The sequence below is a fragment of the Triturus cristatus genome, chromosome 2_1, assembly GCF_964204655.1.
Source record: "Triturus cristatus chromosome 2_1, aTriCri1.1, whole genome shotgun sequence".
Lineage (NCBI taxonomy): Eukaryota > Metazoa > Chordata > Amphibia > Caudata > Salamandridae > Triturus > Triturus cristatus.
The window spans coordinates 367,318,057-367,330,840 of NC_140581.1; positions in this window are offsets into that span (position 1 = coordinate 367,318,057).

Below are 12,784 nucleotides of genomic sequence, written 5' to 3' on the forward strand. Positions count from 1 at the left end.
GTTCCAGTCGTACCCCCACCCCAGTACGTGTCGTACCACCGTCAATGTACACCCCCCCACCCCTGTACGTGTCGTACCACCGTCTATGTACACCCCAGTACGTTCCAGTCGCACCCCCACCCCAGTACGTGTCGTACCCCCCGTGTACCTACACCCCAGTACGTTCGAGCCACACCCCCACCCCAGTACGTGTCACAGCCCCGTCTACCTACACCCCAGTACGTTCCAGTCGTACCCCCACCCCAGTACGTGTCGTACCACCGTCAATGTACACCCCCCCACCCCTGTACGTGTCGTACCACCGTCAATGTACACCCCCCCCTGTACGTGTCGTACCCCCGTGTACCCCCACCCCTGTACGTGTCGTACCACCGTCAATGTACACCCCCCCACCCCTGTACGTGTCGTAACACCGTCAATGTACACCCCCCCACCCCAGTACGTGTCGTACCACCGTCAATGTACACCCCCCCACCCCTGTACGTGTCGTACCACCGTCTATGTACACCCCAGTACGTTCCAGTCGTACCCCCACCCCAGTACGTTCCTGGCGCACCCCCAACACAACCTCCTAAGTACGGAGCGCACCCCATGCCCCAACATCACAACCGCATGTACGAGTCGTACAAAGCCACACACAAGGACCAAATCGTACAACCAAATGGCCCATGTACACACCGTACACACGCACAAAACGCACGTACACAACAAGGACAAAACAAAACAACTCAACAATACACCATTCGAAAGGCACACAGCCACTAAACATGGCCAACAACCACTAAAATAACACAATCACTGACCTGCAACTGTCAAAAACAAACAGAGGCCCAATACACCACCACTCCTTATAACACACCCACCCAAAATTCAAACACTGCCACACCCACCCATGGACCAATAAAAAGGGCCCACACACACAAACCATGAGCCTTTGCAACAGACCCACTGCTGCCAGACACCACAGAACCAGACTACAAGCGACACCACATCTTACACTTGCACACCTTCACACGACCACCCTCACAAACACCCTCTCATCACATTCACACACACACACAACCATCCACACCCCCCCCAACATCCACACCCCCCCACACCCACACCATCCCCACCCACACCCCTCACCATGCCCACTACCAAGAATCCAAAGTACAGTCACCGAGAGTTGGAGGTCCTTGTTGATCAAATCCTCAGAGTCGAGCCACAGATCTTTGGAACATTGGTCAGAAGCACCAGCCAGGCAGCCAAAACAGCCATGTGGCAGACCATCGTCGATGCTGTGAATGCTGTTGCGGACACCAGGAGGACCAAGCAGGATTGCCAGAACAGGTGGTACGATCTGCGGAGGAGGGTCAGAGCCAAGAGACAGGAGGAACACGACCAGGCCAACGCCACCGGAGGAGGGCCCTCCCGCAGACCCGTACAGTACCATCCCTGGGAGGAGAGGGTGATGGCCATACTGCCGGTGGAGGCAGTTGAAGGAGTAGAAGGACTCCGAGACCCGGGTGAGTACACAAACAACGCACCTCACATGGGGGGAACTGCAACCACAACCAAAATTAATAACAGGCACGCAACCACCACAAGCCATCGCATCACTCAACCACACTCCATGAGCAGGCACATGCCACTGCTGCCACCATGCCCCATGCACCCAGCTGGACAATGTCAAGTCACAGGCCACAGAAGACAACAACACATGACACGGTAACCCGGATGGCGGGAGGCTGGGCAACAAAAATCACATAGTGCGACTCCAAAGCAGACAACAATGCCCTCTGCCCATATGGCCTAGGTCACAGCCAGACAAACACTGTGTCCCAACACAGGAATGACTTGCCAGCAAATGGCGGATGCCTTGCATCAACACATGGGGGTGAAGGCACTGTTTTGCACATGCCAGCAGCTAATGAACAGCCAACAGTGTGAAAGAGTGGCAGCACACACCACCACAGCAGCAGCGCACAGACACACAGCAGACAAAATGGGTGCCTGGAGATCAGAAACAAACTCACATCAACAGGCCAAGGGCCACTCAAAGATCTGCTAACAGTGTGTGCCCAGGAAGCTGGGCCAAGGTGACAGAGGGTGACACACGGAGGGAGGGAGAGGGGGACACAGAGGGAGGGAGACACAGGAAGATGGACAGAGGGAGGAGGCTGACACACAGAGGGAGGGAGAGGGGGACACAGAGGGAGGGAGAGGGGGACACAGAGGGAGGGAGAGGGGGACACAGAGGGAGGGAGAGGGGGACACAGAGGGAGGGAGAGGGGGACAGAGAGGGAGGGAGAGGGGGACAGAGAAGGAGGGAGACACAGGGAGAGCAAATCAGTCCTGTGGTGTGTGGGAATGTCTGCTCGTCAGCAGGTGGACTGCGTGCATGTAGACAAGGGTGGCCAGTGCCAGAACCCCCCCTCTTCATCATGGCAAAACGCAGGGCCATGTCACAACCTGTACACGAGCACAAGGACAGCCACCTGCATCATATGAGTGTGTGGATCCACTCCATGTGCACATGTACAGTGCTACAAGGAATGCGCAAATGCATAGCTCGGCACACATGCACACTCCACTGCTGACTGCAGTCACACTTGACGCAGCAAGTAAGACTGTGCCACACATAGTTAAAGGGGCCAAATTGGTGCCCAAGGGACACACACATGCACAAGTGCACTGTGAGTGGAATGCAAGACAGATCCTAATTCCAAGAGGCAATGTGCCAACTTTGTAACGGATGAAACATGGATGTTGCATGGATCCAAATTAACATTTTCTCTCTCACACACAGGTCAACGTCGTGCTGCACCCCCCAACACTGGGGGGGAACACTCACAGGACCCGGATCTGCAGGAGACCGATCCCACCGGCAGCGACCACTCTCACCACTCTGCGGACGACCCCGAGCGACCTGGCCCCTCTGGTGTCCAACCACCTGCAGCACCTGCGTCAGGTACAACCGTGCCAACCACCACCCCCACTCCTGCCACTTCCCAGGAGACACCCAGGATCCCTGCCCCAACACCACAATGCAGCCAGGCTCGCCAGGAGGGACACGGTGTCCCGGGCACCCAGGAGGAGGCAGGCGACAACGCCAATGCCACCCCTCAGGGGTCCCGGAGACCCGATGTGCCCACAAGTGCAGGCCAGACGCAAGTGGGCAGGGGTGGTGGGAGTGGAGGACGGCGGAGGCGCGAGCCTGACCAGTTGGCTGGGGATCCGGTATTTTCACATGTCCGTAACATCCTGGACTCATACCGGCAGGACACCACGGGCATGGCCCAGGTTGTGTCCGTCCTCGAGGGGATCAAGGTCCAGCAGGCCCAGCAACATGCGGAGCTAATAGCCTGTCTACAGCTACACCAACGGAGGATGGAGGACAGACAGGCTGAGCAAGTGACGGCGTCCCAGGGGATTCACGCTGAACTCCGTCGGATGGCCGACACCATGGCCGACCCTCCCTGTGCCAGAAGGCGGAGAACATCACCACCCACAGGGAGGGATCATGAGGAGGAGGAGGAAACATCCGACGGAGCATCCCAGACGTCGTCACGGCCTGCTGCTGAGGTTCCCCGCAGGAAGCCGGGTCGTCCACGGAAAGGACCGTGAGGGTGGCTGCTACATCACCATCGCCCAGGACACCTGGCCTGGCACCTGGCCCACTGGAGCAACAGCATCACAGCATCAAGAGACATTCTCTGCCACATGGCCCTGCTGGTCACTGGCTGACCAATGTTGACAAAGACTGTGGCATGGACTCTGAGGATTTCCAATGGCAAGGACACCAACTCCCCTACTGAACTTTGGATTCCCTAATCCCGGAAAGCCCCCCACTTTGTCCCCCCCCCCCCCTAATAAATCACACTATTAAGAGTAGATGCCTGCTGGTAGCATTATTACCTAACATGTGTCTTGTACAGTCTAAACATGCCTGAGTCATCTGTTCACTTCAACCATCCACACCCTGGGGCCTGAGTCTGGCACAGGACACATGGGTCACAGTTTATTAGGCAAGACAGACATGGAGCACCATACACACCCGTGATGTGCAGAACCAGCTGAGGGGGTGGCCGAACAACCGTGCTGACAGACACATTGAGTACAGCAACAGTCATGCGCAGAGGTCAGGGAACCTGGCCCGTGTCCTGGGGGGCACCCAGGTACGTGTAGACAGGTGGCAGAACCATGTCCTGCAAGCTTGAGTCCGGTGGATGCAGAGAATGGGGGCCTGGACAACGTTGGATGCATGGGGATGGCACATGTCACACTACCCACACAGTCATGGACATCATGCCCAATACACAGTCTCAGCACACACACACAGCTTGCATCTTGCCACTCGACACATTGACACATAGCCACAATCTGGGAATACCATGCCAGACATGCAAGATGCACCGTGCCAACACACCAGCATTGACTGAGCAGAGGCACCTTGGAGGCATAGGGACACCTTTAATAGTCATGTTTTTGGGATTGCAGAGGCAACTTGAAGTACACATGAACACATCATGTGGAGTAACATGTGGCTCAAACACTGGCACCCCCCTTCTGCAGCACAAATGCGTGATAGCCATGGTACTGGCACACAAGCGTCGGCTAACAGCTAAATACCCACAGCTGCACACGGAGAGCCTGCCATACACCATAGATCCGCTGATGTGGAAGTCCCACGCCATGTCAAGCCAATGTCAACCGTATGTGTCCGAGGGCAGTGTCACACACATTGATGCCATCATCACAATCCACCATCCCATCACTGATGACTGACAACCAGGCAGCCCATCTATTCTGGTGTACCCAGCTGCATGTCGTGTCCCATGGGGATGCCACATGACTGCAGAGGAACCAAACCCCGACCTGGGCAGTGTGCACACATCGTGAACAACTGCCACACCCAATACACCCCAGATGCATCCCTTACCCCATGGAGACTTCCAAACGTGTCCGTGCCTGTAACGCTGAGTCAGCCCACGATGCCATGTCCATGAGGAATAGCAGTGCCACAACAATGCAACCAGCAGATGGCATGCGCAGGTACCTGGGGAAGAGAGACACACAAGAAGTCAGCCACAAAAAGCACAGCCACTTGCATGTGCATTGACTCGACACATGTATGGATGACAACATGCTAGGTCACAATTATGACTGGGGAAATACTACCATCACTGCCACCATCACTCCAGTGACACACCCACACACACCTCTGACTCACGTGCCATACATGCAGGTGGACACACACATCACAACACATGCCACACGGGGACCAAGGCGTGCACACTCAGACACTGGTACTCACCACTAAGCAAAGAAGTCGCGTATGAGCCGAGTCCGGATGTCCTCTTGCGGCTCCACATCCTCCACATCACTAGCCCCATTGCCAAGCCCTTCGTCCTCCACGGGTGGATGGTCCTCGTCATGTTGATTCAGGATGAGTGGCACAGCTCTTTCAACTGCCATGTTGTGCAGCATGCAGCAGACCATGAAGATCTTGCAAACCTTTGCCGGGGCATATGGGAGTGCGCCGCCGGTCTTGTGGAGGCACCGGAATCGGCTCTTCAGCATGCCAAACGTCCTCTCTATCACTCGCCTTGTCCGGCCATGGGCGGTGTTGTAGCGGAGCTGGGCCGGCGTGATGGGGTTGCGGAGAGGTGTCAGCAGCCAAGGCATGTTGGGATAGCCAGCGTCCCCTAAATGGAAAGCACATGGATATCGTTAGAACTGCCGAAGCGGTAGTGCTGCTCGGCCAAACAGAATACAGGACAGACAGACTGTACCCACCAACAACACATGCTCGTTCGTTGCGCAGCTGCATCATCATATCAGGCATCCCGCTACGCCTCATGATGTAGGCATCGTGTGCTGATCCTGGGAAACGAGCACAGACATGTGAAATCACCATGTTGGACAGACACACCACAAGGGCATTGATGGAGTGGTAGTGCTTCCGATTGCGGTACGCCACCTCCCGTGCGTGTGGTGGTACCAAACCTACATGTGTCCCATCTATGGACCCAATGACATGGGGCATCCCTCCCAGGGCATAGAAACCACGCTTGACCTCAGTCATCTGTTCAGGGGTTGGGAACTTGATGAAGTCATCCAGGTGAATCAACATGGCCTCTAAGAAATCATGCAGCACACCGCTGAACATGCTCTGGGACATGCCACCAACATGAGCTATGGTATATTGAAAGGTACCCGTGGCAAGGAAATGTAGGGCAGACATTACCTTCAGCTGGGGTGTCAGTGCCGTGGGATACCTGTGCAGCGGTTGCAGGTGTGGTGCCAGTCTCGCCGTCAGCTCCAGAATCAACGGTTGGGTGAAGCGGTAGAGCCGGATACTGTCATTCTCCTGCATGGTGGCCAAGTCTGGAATTCTTCGGGCAACAGGAGGCGCTCTGCAGTAATTTGGAAGTGACAAGGAAGAGTGAGTTCACTACGATAACAACTCATGTCTACTGAGCACATGTAAATCTGGCAATACACACATGCCACATAGGGAGTCAAGCATGTGCTACATGCCCAGGACACGTATGGATGCAAGGTGACACTCCTTCCAAGACCCAGCTACACACGGTGATTGAGAACCTCCCCATGCCACGCCATGGAAATAGCTGTGTCCCAGTGCAAGTGCACTGCCCGACGCAAGACAGGAGTGACATACACCCACACATCAGCAGAAGTGTGATGCCGATTGCAGAGACTGGCAGCGGAACACTTGAGCCACAGGTCACATGACATTACACTAGTCCAGCCCACACACCTTGCCATGAAGGTGCACATGTCATGACTCACCACACATTCCTTGTGAGTTTGCTGACATGGCCTTGTCACGCTACTCCGTGTTCCTTGCATACATGTGCACCTCACATCCGAGAACACATGTGGCATGGTGTTGGGAACAGTGTGCAATGACAATCTACACACAGCCACATGTTGGTTGCTGCAACGGCTGCAGCTTTTGAGGGTGCTACAACATCAACCTGATGTAAATCCCGGACACATATATGGCATAGTCACATTGTGCACTGTGGGTAGTGATAAGTCATGTGTCATGACCCCTGTACCTGGCATCATGGGACACTTCCGTGTGTTGGTGTCGGTGCCATGCCAGTGACGCTCACCCCAAGTGCGCAGTCCCACATGCACACATGTCAAAGGAGTCAAGGGCATGCCTGGCACACATTGCACCCTCACACAGTACACATGTACACATCTCATCATACATCTGGTGCCTTCTCCACTCAGGAGGCATGTTCCACATCACAGCCTGTGACACCTGTGCCCCACACATGTGGTAATGCACAGACGATGCCGTGATGTCCATCCATGGACAAGTATGTCCGCCCTATTCCTACATGTGTGTCGCCTATCACCACAGTGATGTGTAAAATCCGCCGTACTGCTGCTGAGAGGGCCTGTGCATGTTCCCAAATCACTGTGGGAGTGCTGCCGTATGTGTACCCATCGTGATGGCGAGCGTAGATGCGAGTGTACGGTCCGTACCACTACGGGTACGCATACGCGTGCAGACCCATAGTGATAGAGAGCGTAGATGCGAGTGTACGGTCCGTACCACTACGGGTACGCATACGCGTGCAGACCCATAGTGATAGTGAGCGTAGATGCGAGTGTACGGTCCGTACCACTACGGGTACGCATACGCGTGCAGACCCATAGTGATAGAGAGCGTAGATGCGAGTGTACGGCCCTATCACTATGGGTCTGCACGCGTATGCGTACCCGTAGTGGTACGGACCGTACACTCGCATCTACGCTCTCTATCACTATGGGTCTGCACGCGTATGCGTACCCGTAGTGGTACGGACCGTACACTCGCATCTACGCTCTCTATCACTATGGGTCTGCACGCGTATGCGTACCCGTAGTGGTACGGACCGTACACTCGCATCTACGCTCACTATCACTATGGGTGTGCAGGCGTATGCGTACCCGTAGTGGTACGGACCGTACACTCGCATCTACGTTCACTGTCACTACGAGTACGCATACGAGTGCAGACCCATATTGATGGAGAGCGTAGATGCGAGTGTACGGTCCGTACCACTACGGGTACGCATACGCCTGCACACCCATAGTGATGGAGAGGGTAGGCATGCATGTACGGGCCGTTGCCATGCATTTGGGGTGCCCTAGGGCCCCCACACGCACCGTACCTGTGTGTGATGCTCCAAATTACATAGGGGACAAGTATTAAGGCCTACATGCATGCTGGTTGTCATGGAGACCAAGTTCAAAATTCGAAATTGTTCTGGAAGGTGCACAGCAGAAGTCAGTTGGAATGTGTCTACTTTGTTGCAATGTGTTTGTGGGGCTGACATCATGCAGGACAATGAAACCGATAGAGAACACACAGACTGCTAGGTTTGTAGGGATTGGTGGAAACATAGGATGCAAATGTGAGTGACCAATCTCTCTGTACTCCTGTGCATGAGATGGGCCAGCAATGCAGATATAAGGCAGCCAGGTCCCATGAGGAGGCACTTGCCTGCACATCTTTGCATTCGTCGACCCAGCTGCTGCTACTGATTCCCTGGAACCATGTCAAGGGCTGTGGAGAGGACACAGCCATTCACCCTGGAGGAGAACATGGCTCTGCTGGATGTGATCCTCCCACAGTACCCCATGCTGTATGGGCGACCAGGGTATCAGGTGAGTGCATAGGCCACTGCCACAGACTGTCCCTATGTTGTGACTGTGACTTCGGCCATTGCGTCCAGATGTAACACACATGCCATGTACTGTTGGGGGGGTCCCAGGGGGGGGGGTGCCTGATGTCTCCCAGCAGTGCCCTGAGACAGGAGGGGTGTGTGCCTATCACTCCCAGCAGTGCCCTGAGACAGGAGGGGTGGGTACAGTGTGCTCCCAGCAGTGCCTTGAGACAGGAGGGGTGTGTGCCTATCACTCCCAGCAGTTCCCTGAGACAGGAGGGGTGTGTGCCTATCACTCCCAGCAGTGCCCTGAGACAGGAGGGGTGGGTGTGGAGTCCTCCCAGCAGTGCCCTGAGACAGGAGGGGTGTGTGCCTATCACTCCCAGCAGTGCCCTGAGACAGGAGGGGTGGGTACAGTGTGCTCCCAGCAGTGCCCTGAGACAGGAGGGGTGTGTGCCTATCACTCCCAGCAGTTCCCTGAGACAGGAGGGGTGTGTGCCTATCACTCCCAGCAGTGCCCTGAGACAGGAGGGGTGGGTGTGGAGTCCTCCCAGCAGTGCCCTGAGACAGGAGGGGTGGGTGTGATGCACAGTGTGAGCCTTGATCACTGATTGTGACATTGCCATCATTCCACCTGTGTACCCACTATGGCACGTACAGCTTTTTCCCTCACCAGGGGATGATGTCCCAATGACAAAGGTGCAATGCGTTGGCTGCATGACATGCCTTGTTGTAACCAGCTAATTTGTACCCATATGTCTCTCTGTGACATGTGGCTGGTGTATTGATGTGGTGTCACTTGTTCTACCTCACAGGTGGGCGCCACTGCCAAGGAGCAGATCTGGCTGACCGCCGTCAGTGCCGTGAGGCGTGTGGATGGTCGGAGGCGGCGCCTGGCCCAGGTGAGGAAACGCTGGCAGGATATCCGGTGCTGGACGCGGAGGATTGCACGGCTCCTGCTGGGGGACTCACCTGAGAGCCACAAGAACCACAACCGCCGCCGTCTGAGCCACCTCCACAGGCGTGTGCTGCCGGTGGTCTTTCCAGACCTGGAGAGGCGCTTACAGGCGATGCAGCAGCCGGAAGGGGGTAGGTACATGTGTGTTTGTTGTGTGTCACCGGCATTTGTAAGGGCACAGTAGCATGAATTCACTGGCAGGGTTTGAAGGTGCTGTGCAGATCCTGTTTGCCCCAGTATAGCGCTGTGCCCCTCCCACCCTTCCCCTCCTTGCAATGTGTTCCCTGGTCTGTGTGTAGTCACTCCTCCACAGGGTAATGTAGGCTGGCGCTTTGTCCACGGGAACAATGTCTGTAGCATCATGTGTGGGGGTGGTGTGTAACAGGTTGTGGGACATTGCCTGTGCACTGTCAAGTTCACTGCATGTGGGTTCCATATCAGTTGGCACTGATGCTGACTCCAGACATGGGAGTTGGTCTCTCATGTGTCATGCCTTACAGCGCGCATGTCCCATGTAGTGGCCTGTGACATGATGTGCATGAGTGTGCGATACACATAGTGCAGGGATGGTGACGTGTGTTGCAGTCATTACCATTCAGTAGCATGTAGTTGCGTGCCCACTACTGTCCCCTGGGGCACCTTTTCCTGAGTGGTGTATGTGTCATCATACACGTGGCCACTGTCAGTGTCTACAGCGTAAGTTGTGCTCTCTGCCATTGTCCCCTGTCACCATGTATATAGACGTGCTATTTTGTACAGGTGTCCACTGTGCAGCCTGACCTGATTGTCCTTCTTCATACTCACAGTTGCCAGTGCCTGTGTGTCTTGCTATACTCATCTGAGGATGGGCACTGGTACCACATTATTTGTACAGGCGCACCTTGGCTGTTTGGCGTTCAATCTCGCTTTTTGCCTGCCCCTGTGTGTATCACCCAGACTATGAGATGTTGGTGCCACCTGTGTCTCAACAATTTGCCTCGTGTAGGGTCTTGTTGGGGCGGGCAATGCCTATGTGTAAAATCCTGATTACCACTTGCTGGGTCTGGGCAGTGTGTGATGTGTCTGGACACACACGCAATGTGCAGTGACAGAGTCATGTTGTGCATGTTTTCAGCATTACCTATGCAGCATGTGTCTCAAGTTCATGGATATGGTCCCTGGTCATCGGTATTTTCGCCAACGCTGTGTGGTGCAGATGCAGTGCTGGATTGTCCCCAGGGCCTGGGTGCTATGTCAGACTCCTTTTCCTGTGTTTAGCTATTGTCTCATGCTCTCCATGGTATTTCAGTGGCATGGTGGCTCAACCAACTGTGTGTTTCATGCCCTACATCGGTACCCTGTTCAGTAGATGTTAGGGATCTTCTTTTTCAGGCCATGCAATGTTACCTATGTGGATTGGACTCATGTGACAGATGTGTACAGATGTCTGATTATTTCTGTCTCTCCACCCTGCCCACAGCATCGTCGGGGGACACAGAGGGAGACATGGACACAGACCAGGCGGAGGGACCGAGCACCAGTGCCAGCCGTGACATCGGGTCTGGCACATCGAGTGGTACAGAGGCGGAGGAGAGTGTGGCCGAGGACCTGTCGACTGGCACATCAGACTACGAAGCTGACAGGTCCGGGGACGATGTCTCCGAGTGGGCGGAGGCTGCACCAGCAGCTGACAGCGGAACAACACCTCGCACCGCCCCCTCAGTTTCCACCAGCCGCCTCCCACTTGCTCGTGTCCCTTCCCAGCGTGCCCGGTCACAGCATGTCTCCTTCCTGCCAGGCACCGCACCCCCTGCCCCTGTCTCCACTGCTGCCGCCAATGCAGAGTCTGTGGACATCCAGCGGCAACTGCAGGTTGGTCAGGCTGCGATCCTTAATGTCCTCCATGCCCACGGCAAAACCCTCACCAACATCGAGGCTTTCTTGGAGGGCATTCATTCATCGCAGGCTGACCAACGCAACTTGCTGAGGTCCATCGACTCCACACTGACTGCAGCAGTGGGTCTCCTGCAGCGCGACCTCCCCCCACCTACCCCTGCCCCATCCACACTTCCCACTCCCATGCCTGTCACACGTACACCCAGACGTCGGCATGCACCCACATCAACAGACACGGGCACCACACCAGCAGGGAAGGTCCACCGCACTCCTCCTGACACGCACACACAGGGTGAGGTAGGCACACCCACTGGGTCGGGGGGCAAACGTGTGACACGCAGCCATAGTGGGAGTCCGCATTCCACCCAGTCCACTCCCTCCAAATCCACTCCCCTCAGCTCTCCTGGCCACATCTCCCCCAAGGACACCTTCATGGCCGCTCTGTCCCTGAGCCCCACAGTTACACCACCACGCAAGCGGTCAAGGAGGTCCCCGGTCAGGGTGGTTGAGTCTCCCCCCCTGTCTCCACCCTCCCCCGGTGGCGCTGCGACCCATCCCTCTGATCCCCCCCCCTCCTTGGGGCCTGAGGTCCCTTCGGGTGCAGGGGACTCCCTGGAGGACCTTGCAAAGGTGTGTAGTGCCATCCTGGCCTCCGCCTTTGGCACTGACCCACCTCCTGTGGTGGAGTCCTCCATCCCTGCACCCACAACGCCTCCCCTTTGCCCTGATGTCCCTGCGGTGCCTGTTGCTTCCCCCCCCCTGATGCCCTCACCAGTGTGGAAGACGATGCCATTTGACTGTGCAGGCAATGTAGGGGACACGCATCCCACTGTGTCCCCCATCCAGCTGAGAATCATTGACTGCCCTATGGGCTTTGTGAAGATTGAACTGCCTGCGATCCACGGACATTGTGCTCATGCTGAATAAAGCTTAATTTTGTTTTCATTATCACACTACTGCTATGCTGGTATTGGTGTTGGTGGGGCTGCTACATGGTTTTGGGTGGTGTGTAAGGGTTTGGGTGTGTGGGATATGTAGTAGTGTACTGCTCATTGGTGGGACCCTGTGATCTGTGTGCCATCACAAGGTGTTGGCTAACTTTCTTTGTTCATGTAAGCAGTTACTGCATGGTGCACTTGTCCCAGGGTGTATTCCTTCCTCTGTGTACCCAGCTTTCTTCCCTGCAGGGTGTTCCCAATGTTTAGCGCAGAGCTGTGTCTACATGAGCTGTGTGTGTGACGGAGCCCTTCTACTTTGGCCATGCATGCAGGGCCAT